Source organism: Camelus bactrianus, chromosome 20 (genome assembly GCF_048773025.1).
Source record: "Camelus bactrianus isolate YW-2024 breed Bactrian camel chromosome 20, ASM4877302v1, whole genome shotgun sequence".
Lineage (NCBI taxonomy): Eukaryota > Metazoa > Chordata > Mammalia > Artiodactyla > Camelidae > Camelus > Camelus bactrianus.
This window is the reverse complement of record NC_133558.1, coordinates 29263502-29277079: the sequence shown is the minus strand read 5'-3', so window position 1 is coordinate 29277079 and position 13578 is coordinate 29263502.

The window sequence follows — 13578 nt, the reverse complement described above, 5'->3', positions numbered from 1 at the left end:
CTTTCTGAGTTTTCTGGGTGTGGGTGTGGGTGTGGGGTAAGTGGCACTGAAGCAGTTAAAGGTGCCACACGAGACGCGGTCTTTGCGCGCAGTAGCTCTTGAGCTCAGCCAGGATTATCAGGCTCCAGAAAACTGAGATACACGCCAAATGCCAGTTTATAAATGTCCAGCGGAATCTCACTTTCTAACCAGGCAAAGCTTTTATTTATTTATTTATTTGTTTGTTTATTTATCTGCCTCCCCAAGTGTCTCCCTGTGTCCGAGGGCTTGAGGTGTTACACGGTTATACTAGTGACTGGGTCGGCGTGAATGGGAGCAGAGGGACCACTTCCTCCATTGGCACATCACCTCCAGGCTCCGAGAACCCATCCAGTGATCCTTCCTCGGCTGGGAGTGCCCCCTGCTAGGCACCAGGTGCTCCTCCCTGCCCAGAGCAGACAGCTTCCCATCCTGACTGCTGGGGAAGTACACTAGCCCTGGTGTTTGCAAAGGACCTCATCGTGGGCCTGTGGAGGGGATTCAGTGACAGTTCCCCTTCTATGTATTTGTTGGTCTCTTTGGGGAGGTTCAAGGGGGCTCCATTAGTTCTTTTAAATGGAATCTCATCAGCTCATTTCTAAAGTCACTCAATTATTCATTCAAAGTATCCTGGGCACTTCTCATTAAATATTCCAGTGGCCCCTGAGAGGCAGCATAGGATGATGATTAAGAACACGTGTTCAGCAGCCAGATGGACTGCTTGGATTCCAATCCCGACTCCACCACTTACCACTTAATGCCTTTGGGCAGGTTATTTAGCTACTAGGTGCCTCCATTTCCTTGCCTGTAAAACGGGGATATGACAATGGTACCTGCTTGATAGGGTGATGTGAGAATTGAGTGAGCGTCTATGAGTGCGCGGTGACAGTAAGCACTTGATAGGCATTAGCTGCTTTCTGTCATCACTACTTCGCAGGTGCCGGCGCTGGGAAACAAAGGTGAGTACAAGCACATGTGCTCTCCTGAGCAGATGGACACGGATCACCTAATTACGCCAACGCATGCAGATCCCCAGGTGTACCAAGTGCCTGCGATGGAGGCGTTAGACTTTTTCAGAGGGATTGGAGGCAGCCTCCCTGAGAGAGGGCTACATCAGCTGCCTTCTGAGGAACGAATAGGCATTGTGATCAAAGTCGGAAAAGCTGTTACCTGGAGGTGGGGAGGAGTGTAGACTGCACAGGGTACGAGGGAACCTTGTGGGTGTTGGAAGTGTTCTAAATCTGGGTCTAGGTGGGAGTCACATGAGTGTATATACATCTGTAAATAATTATTGTGCTATATACTTTTGTGCACTATATGTCCTTCATACCTTAGTAAAAATAAATGGACAGGCAATAGCTAGGTGAGAGAGGAGGGGAAAATGTCCCAGGCAGAGGGAAGAGCATGTGCAGAAACTGTGGCAGGAGGGAATGGGGTAAACCCTAGGGACTCAAAGGAAAAGCCAGTTGTGGCTGGAGCAGGGTGAGCAGGAGGAGGTGTGTAGGCTGGGGCTGGAAGAGGCGGGGCCCTCCATGCAGGGCCTTGTAAGCCTGGGAAAGTTTCCTTATTCTGAGGGCGCTGGGACACTGTTGCAGAGTATTTAGCAAGCAGGGTTGGAGTGGTGGAAGGGGAGATACAGCTAGACTGACTCTGATGAGAGGGGCTAAGGGAGGCCAGAGTGGATAAGAGTAGGCTTTGCATGATGACCTGTTGGACTTGGGTGGTGGAGGAGGAGGGCAGAAGCCTTTAGTGGGTGCATTTGACTGGGCTTGGTAATGCATTGGGAGGTGGGGAAGGGCCAACAGTGGGTCCCGGGTGTCTGGCTCCTGTGCTTGGATTGTTGGTCCTGGTGTCTAGCAGAGGCCCCAGACAGGGAGAAAAGCAGCTGGGCACCTGAATGGAGGTGTCCTTGAGATGTCCAAACAAGAGATGTCAAGTAGATAGCTGGGTATAAATAATTGCTTAAGTTGGAATAGTGCTTAGTGTCTATTTTGAAAGCATTTATTTATACGTGTATTCTCGGTGTTCCTTGCAGTCCTTGGGCTTGGTGGGCGCTGGTCCCGTGTTTTACATGAGGACACTAAGCTTCAGAGGGAACATGATTTCCCAGGGTCCTGCTACTAATAGGTGGTCAAGCTGGCCTTAAAGCCAGCTCCTGTGACTTCAGCTCAGTCCCAACTAACTTCTGCTGACTTCCCACAACGCCCTGGGGTCTTATTTTTGTGATTGACAAGTTCTCTCCATCTTGAGCTGATTCTCACTGGCTGTAATTCTAGAGGATAACAGTCTGGTTTCCCCAAATTCAGTGGGGACGCTTGGCGCCTCACCAGCCAAGCCCTGACGGCTAGGAAGCAAAGGCTCTTAGTTTTCTGACTTCCCCAGTGCTCCTCTGACTAAGCCAGGTTCAAGGTGCCTCTTCGTGTTTTAGGAGCTAGCATCACTCTTCAGCTGGCCCCCCAGAAGGGCTGGCTCTGGCTGATGTGCTCTGCTGCAGCAGCTGACCCTGGGTCATCTCCCTGGGTTCATAGACCCGGAGGAGGAATCGCCCACACCGGGTCCTGCTTTGCTGGTGGGGAGTGTCTCTCCTGCTGCAGCAGCTGGTACTCAGCAAGCTCTTAACTCCTCTGCTTTCTGGGCTGTTTCCCAAAGGCTGCAGGAGGAAGAGACCCCTGCCCTGAGGGAAAAGAAAGGTGGGACTGTCATTCTCAGCCTGGCACCACCTGCTCAGGGCGTGGCCTTTGCTCCCAGTCGGCAGCTGGACCAGAGCTGCCCTCCAGTTTTGCAGGGAGCTTGCCTTCCGAGGTCGGCTCACTTCACCCTGCCCTTAGTCAGCAGAGAGTGCGTCCATCCTCTTACGGGTTTGCAGGGCACTAGCTGCCCTGCTCCAGCCCCTCTCCTGCCTCCTTGCTGTTGAGGTTTGCCCGAGTCATTCAAATGACTGTCCTCTCCGTCCCTCCTCCGGTCTTCCGTGGGCTTAAACACTCCTCTCAAGGTGTTCTGCGCCGACTGCTGGAAGGCTGTGGTTTCCATGGGCCGGGGGGGGGCCGGGCCCGCTCCCCGACTGTGACGCAGGCCCTCGCAGCACACAGCCCAGAATAGCCTCAGCTCTGCTGCTTTCCCAGCTGCCCTATCACTTTGCAAACTGGAATCTAATTTGCTGTCCACCCTCCCCACCCCAGTCTCTCAGCCAGTACCGCTTTCTTTGCTCATGAAATATTTATAATCACAGATTATGTTTCCCTATGAGTATAAACTTGCTTTTGTTTTTTTCCTTTCCATGCCCTTAAGAAGCCACCCCTGACACATCAAAGAACCTCATCTCCCTGGGTTCATAGACCTCATCCAGTGTCTGCCGCAGCATCCAGCTCCACCCATGGCTTGACTCCCTCTGCTACCCCACTGCTGAAGAAGACACAGGAAGGCTGTACATTGCGGGTTGTGGTTGGGAGACCTGGGTTCCCGTCGGGCCTGTGCTGCTAACTAGCTGTGTGGCTCTGGGTGAGCCACTGCCTTGGGGAGCTGGGGAGCTCACGGCATGGGGGCTTGGTGCCTGTGCTGTGGGCGTGACTCCAGGGTCACCAGGCATGACACTGACCGAAACCTTGCCCCAGCCACCCTGAAGGGCATGCCATTGGCTGCAGATGGAGACCTGGCCAAAGAATGCTCGGAGATCAGCCTGTCACCATCAACACTCCTGAAAAACTAGCCAGAAGCCAACCACCTCTGCTGGAGTTGGGAGGTCCCATCACTGCCTGGAAGGCAGGCAGTTGCCTCCCGAAACCCTCAAGCCCAGGCTTGTTTTAGTGAGGACAGCGAGAGCCAGAGGGGCCCCTGCCCCAGCAGAGGAGCGAGCCCCCAGGGTGTGAGCACAGCCTCCTTAGCTTCCCTGCTCTTTCTTCCCACTGCCTTTCTTGGCCTCTTCTCATGTCCTCTCTTGTTCTTTCTCAGCTGCTGAGAATTCTTGTTTTCGATGAAAATTGCCCGATGTTGGAATCAAACACTTAACTGAAATTCAAATCTGTCCCGGCAGCTGCATTTCTTTCCTTCCCCTCATTTTGTAATTCAATCTTTTAACAAAAAGTTTCAGGATTTCGTTTTGTTCTTTCCCACCTGGAAGATGGATCACAGTTCAGTTCCCTTCAGTATTTTGGACACTTGCTGAATTCTTTTGCCAAATATTAGTAATTTTCCAAATTAGCTGGACTCAAAGTGAAAATGAGTTTGCTTCTCAATTTTCAGCCTGAAGCCAGTTTCTTTAGGATTTTTTAATGCCAGTGGTTTCCAGCCAGACTCAGTGATAACCTGTTGTCATTTGCTTGATATTTTGACAGGCTATCTTGTAAGGCAGACCACGCCCTTTTTTTTTTTTTTTTGAATGAAAGTGACTTTAAGTTTATTTTATTTTGAGAATTTCGTAAGAGCTCTTGAGTAATTGAGATACCCTTGGATATTATGAAACTGATTGGCAGCTGATTTTAGGCCAAATGTTTGCATGACAAATAGAGACAACTCTTGGTCAGTCGAGACTGATGATCTGGCCTGCGATCAGCACCATCCTTCCTGCTCCCCACTCCCCACTGTGGGCTCCCTGTTGACTTTGTACCACCTCCCCAGGGCTGGAAGAGGAGAGAAGGAGAGACCTTCACTCGCAGTGCTGGCCTTTTCAAGGGGATGCGCTGCCTGGCCTCCCGTGGATTCCTTGGGCTGGGAGAGGGCAGTGCTGCCCCATCCCCATAACCCAGTGCCCTTTCTGGCTGGCACACTGGCCAGGGAGCTTTCATCTGTTCACCTACCTCATTGGCACTGTCTTTAACCAGTTGCATCAACTCATTGGTTTTCTGCCAGCTCTGGTCAAAGGTTTGCTAGTGAAGAAGAATGAAACCCTTGCTTGAAATGAGATTTAGGGTTGTCTGTGGGTTTTGTTTCTCCAGGCTGGGTCCCCACAGTAGATGAATGGTTAAGAATTACTTACATGGTTCTCCATTTATCTCCAGTGTTTGCTGCAGCTCTCCTGTCCCATAGACTTCCCTTTGTACTGAACTGAATTGCTTTTTAGTAGGTAACTGCTTGCAGAGAGACAGTCCTTGTATATACATTTTTCTTTTGTTAGATGTAAAAATTAATTTTAGTCTTACCCCTTCACTTTAATTTTTCTATTTTTTTTTTTTCTTAATGGAGGTGCTGGGGGTGGAACCCAGGACCTTGTGCATGCTAAGCATGTGCTCTACCCCTGAGCTATACCCACCCCTTCCTTACCCCTTCACTTTATTTATAAGATCACGTATTTATGTTTTTAAAAAGTCGGAAGCTGAAGTACTTAGGGAGTGAAGTGTCACAATATCTGCCCCAAAAAGTATCAGTTGATGGATCTGAGTAGTGATTATACAATTTTTTCAACTTTTCAAAGTTTTGGCATTTTCAAAATGTTAGGAATAAAATAAATAAAAAGGAATGACTGCTTAAAAAAAATCCTGATGATAAAACCAATCTTGTGTTCAAAACGTTTTCCCAGCAGCCAGGGAGCCTGGCAGGGCCCCGAGGTGTGGCCCCTCACTGGCTGGTGGGGACGGGGCTGCTCCAGGGGCTGCAAGCCCGCTTGCTGGGGCCTGACTGTTCGCACCGCCCCTCCCTGTGCTCGTGGCCTGGGCCCAGTTGTCTTTTATAGGGATGTGGCTGTAGTGTTTAACTCTGTTCCCAACACCTGGCACACAGTAGGTGTGCAGGTAAATGTCAAACCAATAGATTACTTCTGTTCAAGTTCAGGTGAGGTTTTCCAGGAGAGGAGAAGCTTGTGCTTCCTAAGGAGCTGCTCTTAGCTGCTGTGTGCTTTGTTTTGGGACTGCGTAGGGTGCTTCTCTCTCCAAGGGCGAGCCTCAGCGAACCCACCTGTGACTTGGGTTCATTTCAGAACAGAAGTAGAGTGCACCCGCACTCGTGTGGCGTAGATCTTTCACTGTGACTGTGTAGACTCCGGGGCTGAGCAGCCCCCCAAATTTCACAGAGGAAAATAGCAGATTCCATCAGATCTCAGGTTTTCTGGTTCAGTCCTTTTCACCTCACGGCATCACAGAGCACTTTCTCTCGCCACTAAGTTTAAAAACACGATGAACTTTCTGAAAAATACATTTGGATGGGGCCAGACCCACCCAACCAGCAGAGATAGGAAGCAGCATTGCTTGTGAGGAGCTGGGAGGATCTCGGCTCCCCTGAGCGTGTTCCCAAGGGTGGTGACCGGCAGGAGGAAGGTTTGTGATGCTGTGGTCTGAAGCCTTTCCTCTGACCTTAGTTCCCCACTGGGTCTGAGGGCTTCAGAGCCCACCTCATGACCCTCTCCTCCTCCTGGATAGCAGGTGCTTCCTCACTGGGGTCCGCGTGGTCCCTGAACACTGCTGCAGGCAAACCTCATCCCCTGCAGGGTCCTTTGGCTGCACAGGTGCTCCCGCCTTTGTGATGTCCCCTCAAGCCCACTGCTAAGGCTTCCTCCAGCCTCCGTGACAGCGCAGAGCGGGAGGTAGGGCTGAGGTCCCTATTTTATGGATAGAGAACTGAATCAGTGTGCAGTGGAGTTGGGCCCAGCGTTCTTTTTATTACTCTGTGGAGCCCCAGCTGGGCCTGGTACCTCCCCGCACTTTTCACACCTCTTTAAAATCGGTAATCCCCATGGGCTCAGGAACAGTGTCTTATTTTGTTCACGGCTGTGTCCCTGGTTCTCAGTAGATGTACAAAAAACATTGAGTTCAAAGGTTAAAATTTGGAGTCTCAATTTAGGAGTCTGTGGTACAGACGTGTAGAACAGGAGTTGGCAAAAATTAAGACATTCTAGGGTGTATTTCCAAGGACAGGGCACAGTTGCATATCTCCGGATAGATCCTTACCCAGTGAACTTCACCCCCCATGTCAGATGCCCAGTGCTTCCTGCTCATAGGCTATCTTCCCATGCCAAGTCTGGACTGATAACCCCATTAAACTAGAGTTCACGTTCATGTCCAAAGAATCCATGTGTGGTTTCTTGGAGAAAACCCATGCTGAGGTGTGGCTTTGGGCCATACCTTGGGTATCTCTTACTGGGACCTAGCCAGGCCTGAACAAGGAGCCCTTAACTGGAATTTAGTTTCTTTCTTTTCCAAAAAATAAAATACTATACCTTGTCCTAAATTTACTTTCAATCACACAGAATTTTTAATACCTTCAAATGCTCAGGCAACAACAACAAAAGGTTACAAAGCAGCTTAGGAGGCAGTAGTCTCTGTGGGGTTCTGAGGGTAACAGGACTGGTGAGTATCTGGGGGATGGATGGAAGGGGGAAGATGAACTTGCACAGCTCAATCCTTGGGTTTAAATGATGTCCTTGGAGGCAGTCAGCAGTCCCCAGGCTTAGGCAGGGGACAGAAAGACAGGGAGTAAGAGAAGAAAAGAAAGGAGAGATGCACGTGATGAAAAGTGATGTGTCCCCCTATCGTGGCTTCTGCGTTCATCACTGTCCAGGCTGCCGGTTGCTTCTTTTTGACAAAGCTTTTCCACCTTCCTGTCTTGTTTCCCCCAATTCCCCCCACCCAGAAGGATGTAGAATAAATGAGTTTTCTAATGGACTAAGTTTTTAATCTTAACCATGTTTAGGAGAAAAGAAAGCTGTCCAAGGGATAAGGCAGTGGTTCTCAATGGGGACACTTGGCAGTGTCTGGAGACTAACTTGGTTGTCACCACTTAGGGTGGCATCTGGTGACTAGAGACCAGGGACACTGCTAGACATGTTACAAATGTACAGGACATCCCCCACAGCAAAGAACCACCCGGCCCCAAATGTCGATGGGATAGTGCCAAGGGGCAAAAACCCCTGGGGTAAGACTAGGTGGGACCTGCTATGTATCAGGGGACAGAGGAGGCCTGGGAGCCATTGTAAAACATTGGTTCCTAATAACAGTGTAGAGTTATAGGAATAAAACCCTCACTGGAATCCATGGAACTCTGCACTTGACCACTGTTTATCTGCGCACTGCCCCAACTTGAGCCCTAAATGTGGAGCAGGTGATGGGGAATCTGGAAGGCTGCAGTAAGTACGGAAGTGTCGAGCACTAGGCCAGCCGTCAGCACCAGGGCACCTGGCTCACAGCGTGCAGGTGGAGGGACTCAGTCCACACAGGGGGCTCCAAGCTGGGCGTCGAGCTCAGCCACTCGTGGAGCTGGGTCGCCTTGTTAAGTCCCTCTTCCCAGAGCTCGGGCTCCTGCCCCTGCTCCTTCTCAGTGACTGTCGTAGCAGTGGTCCCAGCAGCCTTCCTACTTCACAAGTCTCACAACTTTGGAGTCACTTTTGGGCTTTTTCCGCTGTTCCCTGTCCATTTCTAGTTTTCACAAAGTGCTGCCCACTCTCCTACAGCGCAGTGGTCCTCCTCCTCCATCCCCAGGGCCCCAACCCAGTCCTGCACGTGGCTGCCTAGTTACTGTGCAATCCAGTCGCCCACCAGAGGCAGTTCTCAGTGTAGAAATCCCATCTTTCACCCTGGGGTCTCTAGTGTATGCTAGTAGGAGCAGAGAAGAGACACCCGTGTACTGGGGAGAAGCAATGTGTTGGGGGCTTGCTGTGGGCCAGTTTTGTACTAGGCGCTTTGCACGTTCTGTTCCAAGTCGTCCCCCTGATGACACCGAGATCATTGTGCCTGAGGTGTGGGTGAGAAACCCCAGCCGAGAAGAGTTAGGGAACAGGCGGTCAGGGCAGGCTGGGCTTTGAAATCAGCCTGTCTGACCTCACAGCTCCTGCTCTTTCTGCTGCACTGACTGTGATGGAAATATTTCTTGGTAAGGTGCCCTCTCTCTGCTATTAAAATCGTCTTCTGGAAGCAGCCGCAGGATGAGCACTGCGGACACTCGCAGTCACTTCCAGTTGCCTCTCAGGTCAGCTCCCTCCAGCCAGCCAAGGGCAGTGCTCCCGCTCCTGCCGGAGGCCCGCTCCCTGCCTGTCATCAGCAGTTTCCTGTCCCTTGCAACCGGGGATGGCTGCTCTGGCCAAGGAGACGGGCCTCTGCCTTCCATTCTCTGCGCCCAGCCAACCGTGGGCCCCCTGGTGGTGCCCTGTCTCACTGCACAGCCCTCGGTACCCAGTACTGGATGGATTCCCAGATGGAGAGCGTGGGTCCTTCCTCGCCCCCAGAAAAACCTGTCTCTGCTTCTCCAAACCCACTCCTCAGCTAGAAAACCCAGGCCAAGGCATCCCTGCCTGCCTGTCCCTTGGCGGGGTTTGTCCCACCCAGAGACCACTCCTCACTTTGTTTCTCCAGCCCGGTCCACTAGACCACTGCCTTCCATCAGCACATGCCATGCTGAGCCCATAGCTCTGCCTGCGCCCGTCTTTGGCTTGGAATGTCCTTTTCTCCTGGAGTGGCAGCCAGGCATCTATGGAACCTCCTCAAACATCTCATCAGTGGAATTCCGATCTACGGACACTTATTCCCCCTTCTTAACTTGCCTCTTCCACCCTGCTCTGTGCCCACGAGGCTGACCTGTATGACTGTACTGGGGGTCCCCGGCCCTCTGATTTCCAGCTGGGTTTGGCCAGTAGGGGCACCAGCAGGAGCTCAGAGGACCAGAGGAAAGAGAGGGTTTGGGGTCTTTGGCTGTCACTGGTGGACAGCTGGGTCAGAGGCAGCCCGCAGTGGGGTGGGGAGGGGATGGAGCAACGGGATGCTCACCCAGAGCATGGAGGACTTCTTCAAGAGGAGAGGTGGCTGCAGTTAGAGGGCGACACAAGGAGTTTTTGAGGATGGAGAGACCTGAACAACTCTGTGGATGCGAGTTCTCCCCATGCTGTGAGGGGTCTTTGGTAAGAAGATGTTGGCAAGACGAGTACCAAGAGGTCAGCATTCGCAGCACAAGAAGACCCACGAGTGTGGTCTGTGTGTCACCCTGAAGGGAGTGACACCCAGACCCACGGAAGCTGACCTCCCACAAGACCGTAGGACAAAACTGCCTGATGGAGAGCAGGGCTCTGGGTGGAGACCCAAGGAGGACAGATTTGGGGGTTCATCTGACTTAGATGGAAAGGTGATTCGATGGGGAGAGCAGGCAATCACGTGGTGCCGTCCTCTGGCCTCTGCGTCCCTGATCACCCAGTGATCACTCAGTGGGGCCTTCGTGCCCTGCAGAGTCTGAGGGTGTTGCCGAGGGGCCTGAGAATCAGCAGGCACATTGAGGACCACTGCCTGCCCGCCAGCCTGCTTCTCATCACTCCACGTGCTGCTGCCTCATCTTCCCAACGCCTTAGGAGGGAGGATCTGTCAGTCATAGTGGGTTTTGCCCTGTGTTAGGTGCAAACTGAAGCTTGTATTGGAGAAGTGCTTGTCTAAGGTGCCAGGGTCAGGAACCAGTGGGGCTGGAGTGTTCAGCCTCCGCAATGCTGCTGGAGGTGGAGGCAGTGGGGACTGAGGGACAGAGGCCCCGAGGGTAGGGCTGGGAGGGGCTGGATGCTTGGCATCATTCTCCCTTCACAACACCCTCACGAAGCATGTATTACTCATCTCGCTTTGTAAAGTGCAAGCAGGCTTGCATGTTACTTAAGTTGCCTACAACGAGGGGTGGAGTGAGAATTTTGGCCTAGGTCTGGCTCAAAAGGTCCTCTCAGCACTAGATGGAATCCTTGCCAGCAAAGCCGCTGGGAGGGAGGAGGCCTTCTGCTGCCCGCCCTGTCCTTGCGAGCAAAAGGCAGCATGAGTCAGCGCTTCTGAGCGTTTACGAGGCTCTTTGGAAATCTGGAACCCGGTGATGGTTATGGACCCTCTCCCCAGCACAGTCCACACATGCAGAGAACTCTGGGTGGGATTTCGGGCCCCCCCACCAAGGCCTCCGGTGGCTCCTAGGTTGAGAACCCCTGTGGCACTTGTTCATTGGCAGTGTGACAGACAAGAAGTGGTGACCGTCCACAGCCTGTGCTGGACACAACACGGCGCACGAGGACACCTGTACGTGGACAGGCATTTCAGCCTCATTTTTCATCATGAGAGCTGTAAACAAGCTGGATGGCCATCGGTAGTGGGCAACTCAGTAAGTAGAGCCCATCCCTGCCACAGAATGGCACATGCTAGTTCCAAGAAAGGATGACGTAGTTCTAAACAGATGCAGCTCCCTCAGACACACTGTTGCATGGGAAAAAGCGTGGTGAAGAGTGATATACACACACACACATCACTGACGTAAAATCAAACAAAATCACTCAATAGTACTTATTTTTTACACATGTCGAAAAATGCCTGTAAGTGCATGAAACAGGGACTTGAATGACATTCAGGGTGCTGCTAACAGCCGGGTTCTTTGGGGGAGGGTAGGTGGTCCTGGTCCCAGGTGACACAGCCCTAACTGTAGTGCTTTAAAGTTTTTCTAAAGAGACTATATCCCTGTATTATGTATATACTTAAAACTAATTTTCAACTGCAGCACACACACTGGGTATATGGGGGAAGGAGGGCAAGAGGAAAGAATTCTGAAGGAGGTGGGGTAGGGTAGGGGAGAGCCTTCATGTCAGACAACCCTGTATTCTGACCTTGACAATTACCTGCCAGTGACCTTGGGCAAGTCACTTTAACTGTCTGAGCTCCAACTTCTGTGAAATAGGGATGATAATGTCTGCCTTTCAGGGCTCCCGTGAGGATGAAGTAGGATAAAGAACTCTTAGCACAGTAGGTGCTCAATAAATCATAGCCATTATTGTTATTTCAAATCTCAGCCCTCAAAATATTTGAGCTCTTACCAGGTAACAGTTGGGTTAAGGGCTTCAGGACCATATCTGGTTCAATCAGAGGTGACTTCCTGGAGGAGGAGGAGGAGGAGTTAAAGCTGCTTGAATGTGTGGGAAGCAGGGCAGCAGTGAGTCAAAAGGCTGTGTGCAGTGGCCAAGAGGGATCATACCTGTGTGCCTGTTATCAGTAGTAATATTACTATCTCCATGTTACAGACAAGGATATTGAGAGTCTCAATAAGTTGCCCATAGACACACAGCTAGGAAATGCAGAACTGATCACATGGAAGGGATGGGCTGAGGCAGAGAACTTGAGCAAATGCAGAAAACTGGGGTAGTTCTATGAGAGGAGGAAGAGGGAAAGAATGGGTTTTGGCACCAGAAAGACTCCTGAAGACAGGGATGGGGGCCAGGTAACATGCCAGCATAGCCTTGGTGAGCGCATGGTAGAGGTGGGCAGAGGAAGCCCAGGGGCACAGCGGGACTTAAGGTCTTATAATCACAGGATGCTCTTGACAGAGGCTGCCAATCAGCAGCCCCTCAATTGCCCTAAGGCCCAAATGGAAAGGATTTGGGCCAGCCCACAGGGAGGATGCCAGGTTGTGTGGTCCTAGGAGGTCGGGAGCCTTTTCCCAAGAATCTTCCAAGAACTGGGTGAGTCGAGAGCCAGCTGGTGGTGCTGCACTGAATTAAGTCAACACATACGCTGTGCCCCAGCAATTCTGCTCCCTAGGTTCTCTGGAGCGGCTACAGGGGTGGTCACGTGCAAGGATGCTCATGCAGGATGGCTGAGGGGGGTTGGAGGGGATGTGGGTGCTCGTCTCCCTCAGACTGGGCAAATAGATGCAGAGGGCACCCACCGTACAACACCAATGGGTTTTAAAAACACGGTGTGGAGTGAGCAAAGTGAGAATGGACACAATGTACTAAGCATGAAACTAGAAAATACACACTCATATTTTTGCAAGAACACATACAAGTGGTTGACTGTGGGGTGGGGCTGAGTGATGGGGATAAAAGCGAGATAAATACAAAGGGCATGTAGTGAAAAGTCGGTCCTTCTACGGTGAGAGGGGCAGCCGGCAGTCAAGCCCACATTTCTGTGTGCTTCTTGCCACCTAGTGGGCGCAGGGCTCCCAGCACCCTGGCGGCAGGGCCTGGCTGGGCCCTGGAGAGGGGCGGGCTGGCCAGGGTTGGTTCTGGGTCCAGCTTCCAGGTCTGGGGTGGGGAGGGTTCAGACTGGCTTGCCCTGCCTCCCAGAGGGGACTTCCCATGTCAGGAGAGCTCCTCCCCACTGCAGACAAGAAGGTGGTTCCTGAGACCCAGATGCCACATCGCAACACAGAGCTCTCGCTCCCGGCAGGAATGCGAGTGTCTGGCAGGATCTTTAAGAGAGCAACGAGGAGAGAAGAGGGTAGATGGATTGGAGACCCAGCGCAGAGGAGAGTTGACGAGCACAGAGAATCCTTTGTGCCTCAGTTTACCCTCTTTGGAGCACAATTGTATATATCTTGTCGGGATGTTGTGCATGTGAAATGAGTAAAAATGAAACAACAGGCCCCTCCCAAAGTGAGGGCTGTTAAGAATTGGATGCTATCAGTAGCTAAGGGTCACCCAATCCTGTGAAACGGACACCCCATCCTTCATGCTCCCAGGGAATGGGGACTGTGGGCTCTGAGGGACAATGATGGGCCTGGGGGCTGTGGGGTGTGAACAGAAAGCCCTGGGCTGACAGGGGTCAGGAATGGACCAGGCCAGTCCTGGCGGGCAGAGCGAAGCCGGGTGGGGTCCCAGGCTGTACTACCCAACTCTCTGAATCTGCAGAAATATCTCTCTAT